At 34.0% G+C, this 4,885-nt stretch overlaps 1 pseudogene; it reads right to left on the bottom strand.

The window, feature by feature from the left end:
- Positions 1-3,630: 3,630 nt before the first annotated feature.
- LOC112480861 lies at positions 3,631-3,749 on the bottom strand (annotated as a pseudogene).
- Between the last annotated feature and the right edge of the window lie 1,136 nt (positions 3,750-4,885).

Below are 4,885 nucleotides of genomic sequence, written 5' to 3'. Positions count from 1 at the left end.
TTATCTTATTTTAAATTTATAGGACACTGGGTATTGTTAATTAGTAAAAGTGTTACAAAGTCTTTAGTTTGAAACTGGTATTGACTTTTCAATTGTAGGCCATTAGAGCAGCCATTTCAAGTGGAATTATAGCAGCCGTTTCCAATAAAACACAATATCCCCAAATCAAATCTCAAACTCTTAGAGTCTATGGTAAAGCAGCTTTTCTTGGGTTTTAATAATGGCGATAATGTTAAAGAGGCTTTTGTGTGACATATTTAAAGACCATTATATTATATGGTGTTAAGTAGATGACATGTTCAAAAAATGGTGGTACCTAAGTTACTTTTAGCGTCCATGATCTTGGGTGAACTGCATAGAGATACATTTTTTTCTTTGTCCTTTTGGTTGTTCTTTTAAATCTGATTTTCATATAGGCTCATGTCTCATTGTATTCTAAATATAATGTAATTCAAAAGATGTCTAGTGGTTGATAACCAGGCATACATTAAAAGAGGGGAAGCATTAAACGGTGTGAACGTACATATCCATAATAGCTGTCTAACTATGTTTTTTCTCTTTGGTAGACTAAGTCATACTGTATATTTTCTATCCAACTGAAATATTATAAATCACTTTTTAATATCTTTTTATCTGAACAAGAAAAAAATCATTTGTATTACAGACATGTAAATTTAACTGAAAACTACAAAACCTAGCTTGAGGCTTTGTACTGTGGCCCTAAATCATGCGCAATAACATTGTAAATGAGATAACTGTAACATTATATTCTCTGGGCAAGGTTAATAGATTCGGTTCAAGTCTAGCAAGAAATTGTAGCTGACATTTTCCCATTTCTTTCAGAAAAGCCTTTATAAATCCTCAACTTCTAAATTGGACTGGATTAGATCCCAGTGGAGAAAATCCTAGATTTAGTGTTTTTAATTTCCTAAGTTACTGAGTAGGAACCAACTTTATAACTGTAGTCAAATATGGCTTGGGGATTTTAACAGTTAGGTTATTTTTGTTATTCCCATCTAATTCCAATAATAAAAATAATCTCATTAACAATAACAAGGGAAATTGTGGTAAAAGTAATAGTAGTCTAAATTTTTAAAAAGCCTGTCAATTTGGTTAACCTGGGTTAACAGTGGAAAGAAATACAAGTAAGAGTTTTATTCAAGCCTTCTCTGGGTGACTAAACAAAACACAGCAGGTCTACTGCTTTCATTTTCAACTCACAGTTCTTTATCCTGGTAATAGAATATTTACACTCTACTGTGCCCTGTTTCTTGCTGCTGTCAAACTCTCCTCTGAGGACTGGCACAATGGGTGACCTTAATCTCTTTCTACTGTGGGAAAGAGAGTGTCTGCACCAGAGTGCCATGAGGCCCAAGAAGCTCTGCTGGCTAATCTAGCCTGTGCAGGGAGAATTTTTCCAAATGCCATGTTGCCATTGAGCGTTGGTTGTAAGATCTTCAAGACACTGTTTCCTGATGTAGGTAAACACTGAGTGATCTGCAAGGTGGGGAGAGAGTTGTGTAGGAAAATTTCTCAAGATGTGATGTTTCCCTCCTTTCTATTTGTCAAGACCTCGATTTACTTTCTTATTCCCGTATACCAAGATTATTTAAACAACCTCTTTCCTGCTAAAGTTTCTGTGATTACATTTTGTCCTGCACTTCCTTGTTAGATTATTCTTCCTGGAATTCCATTTCATTGTTTCATTCTGCTGCCCAGATCCTACCAGGCCTCCTTGTCCTTCAGGGACCAGAAGCTTGCTTTTCTGACCATCCGTTCAGGCTTTCTCACAATGGGTCCAGTTTTTCTATCTGAATTTCTGTCCCCTTTCTGTTCTGTATTTATACTTAACTCATTTCCTGTCTTAACTTTGGCTCTTCTCCTTAGCTTGGATACCCACCAAATCCAAATGAAACCACAAACTATGCCATGGGGAGTAAACATGGTTAACACATGGCTCAAAACCCAGTTGAAAATTCACCCTGTCCCTGAGATTTGCTGTGACTAATTTTGCTCTACATTGACTTTCTCTTATTTTGAATTTCCTGTAGACATTTCCTATAGACTTACAACAATACTGTATATCACATTTAATTTCTTTTAAGTAGTTTCTGCTTATTTCTTCAGGACTATTCATAGTCAACTCAGCTAGACCCTTAAATTACTTCAGGTTAAGAATAATATCTTTTACCTCTTTTACAGTCTCCTATAGATTTAATGAAGTTCTAGGTGTATAGTAACTGAATTTAAGTTAATTTTTCAGCAGGTTGTAAGCCCTCTTCTTAAAACCTTAGCCATCCTAGACATATTTCAACTAGAATATGTTTTTCTCTTGTCTACTATATCCTGGTGGTGTTTTCATATAAATCTTTCACTTGTTATTGAATGGATTGAATTATTATTAAAACTGCTTAAAACACTATTACATATATATATATACACATATACATATATTTTTTAGAATGATTTTGGAATCAGAGTGGTGCTATCTTTGAACATCCTTGCTTTCTTAACATATAATAATCGCTTCTCTGAGATGCACCTCCAGCTCTATGCTTAAGGAAATATGCATTCTCTCAGTCTTTTGTACTATTCATAGTATTTTGTATTCTCTCATATTTGGCAACTCAAATATTGGCTGGTTCACAGCTCCTAAAGGGGTGGGTAATGTTTAGTCATAACTTTTTCTGTCTGAGCAATTCAAATAACACATATAATAAACGTGGGTATTTAACATTTAAATTTCAGATGCAGAGATTCCTATATTGTAATTAGGTGCAACATAAAGCCCTGAGCTCCTGGCACTAACTTTCATCATAATATCAGCTAAGAATGAAAGATGATATTAACATCTACCTTACAGAATAAAATATTACCTTCCACCTTTCAAATATCAGGCTCCTAAAGTGAGGAGGATCACATCTTTGATAACACAAATTATATGTACTCTACACTTGAGAATTATAGCTGTTTTAGGCTTATAATTTCTAAATCCTTATCAGAGATCCAATAACTTTTCAGATGATAAACTCTTGTATGATTGGCAGAAACAGCTACTAGGTTCTGTTTTTAAATTAAATTTTATTAAAATTAATTCAGTAAAAGAGTAGGCTTTCTAGAAGTTCTTTGGTGACTGGTTTATATGGCATCAAGTAACTGGGTCAGTAGTTTTAAAAACTTCAATTAGCAATTTGCATTATGGTTTCAAATAACTAGTTAAAAGAGTAATCTATTTAATTGTTCAATAATTTGATATCATTAATATAAATTTAATTCTTCCATCAATAGTGTCTCATCTTTGATTCTGTATGAAAAGTTTCTCTGGATACTTTGTGGGGTACAAAGAAGTATTACACACAGTCCTACATCCGTATTGAAAATACAGAACATGCACACACATGTGCAGGTGAAAGGTGAAGTAGTAAGAGAAGACATCAACATACACTTCCAGAAGACAACTTGACTAAATGAGTAGTATGAGTAAATGAGCAATATGAGTAAATATATTGAATTTTTGGAAGGAGATGCTTTTTAATTTTTTTTTTTTTTTTTAGGTGAGGCAACCCTTGGTTGACCTCACAGATTGCATGGACCTTGTCAGCTTACAATTTCTTACTTTTTTATTTTTTATGCCTACAGCACCTGGTCATCCTAGGTGGTCTCCTATCCAAGTACTAACAAGGCCCAACCCTGCTTAGCTTCCGAGATAAGATGAGATCGGGCTTGTTCAGGGTAGCATAGCCGTAGACAAAGGAAGGAGATTATTTTGGGGCAGCAGTTGTTAGGAGAAAGAAATTTCAGCTGAGAGCTCTACTATAAAATATACCTCGAAATTTATTGTTTTCATAGTTTCAATTTCTACTCTCTTCAGACAACTCCCCGAAGACCCACTCTATATGGATTTGTACTTTTGCTGAGGAAAGATTCTGTATTGTGTAGCTTATGAAGCAGATATACGGAGTGAGACTAACTGAAATGCTCCTAGCATCTATCTTTATTTCATTTTAGCTTTCTGTTTCTCTATGATGGCGTTTGTCAATCTGAGATTCAAGAAGACCTTGGATGAGATATTCCTGAATATTAAACCTCTGTTGCATGCACCACGACTGACTGTGTTTTACATATTCTTACAACTGATTGCTTGCAGTGACTGGCACATTGCAGGTACTCAATATTATTTTAAATGTATGTGTGGATGGTGGACATTTGCATATGGTCTCAGTCTGGCAGTAGGAAATGGATCATATAGGAACTTAGAGGAAGATAAAATTGAAAAATCAATTGGGTCATAATGGAGAGGGCCTTGAATTCTGAAAACAACTTTTTCCCCTTCTATACTATAGGCACTTATTTTAAATGCAGCATCCATAATAAAATTTATCATAAAGAAACTACATTATTTTATAACCAACTATATGTAGGAGTTTTGAAGAACAGGAAATTAATGTTGTACTTGATTGTCTTAAAAGGTATAGACTCTATGTGAAAATACGAAACCAAGAAAGGCATTGTGACATGGATATGGAGTGGGCATATTGGGAGATATTTTGCTAACTTTGTTTATTAGCCAAAGTAAATAAAAGTAATATTTAGACATTTTGAAAAATCAAACAATACAGAAGAGTTAATGTGGATAAACTATCAGCGTCCATCCCTTCTACCCTCTTCTTTCATTCTTACTTCTCAGAAGCTTGTTACTGTTTCAGTTTTAGTTCTTTTTATATTACCTCCATAAGTTTGTGTATGTTTATAGGATTATTGATTGATTTATCAATGATGTTTGTTGGCTGTGTGCTATTACAAATGTGTATTTTACTTAAATGATCACTCTCTCAATTACTTATATGTATATTAATTTATTTTTTCTATTGTTTACTTCTGTTGT

The sequence above is a fragment of the Pteropus alecto genome, unplaced genomic scaffold, assembly GCF_000325575.1.
Source record: "Pteropus alecto unplaced genomic scaffold, ASM32557v1 scaffold20, whole genome shotgun sequence".
In the NCBI taxonomy this organism is placed as follows: Eukaryota; Metazoa; Chordata; class Mammalia; order Chiroptera; family Pteropodidae; genus Pteropus; species Pteropus alecto.
This window is presented reverse-complemented; position numbering and strand designations above follow the sequence as displayed.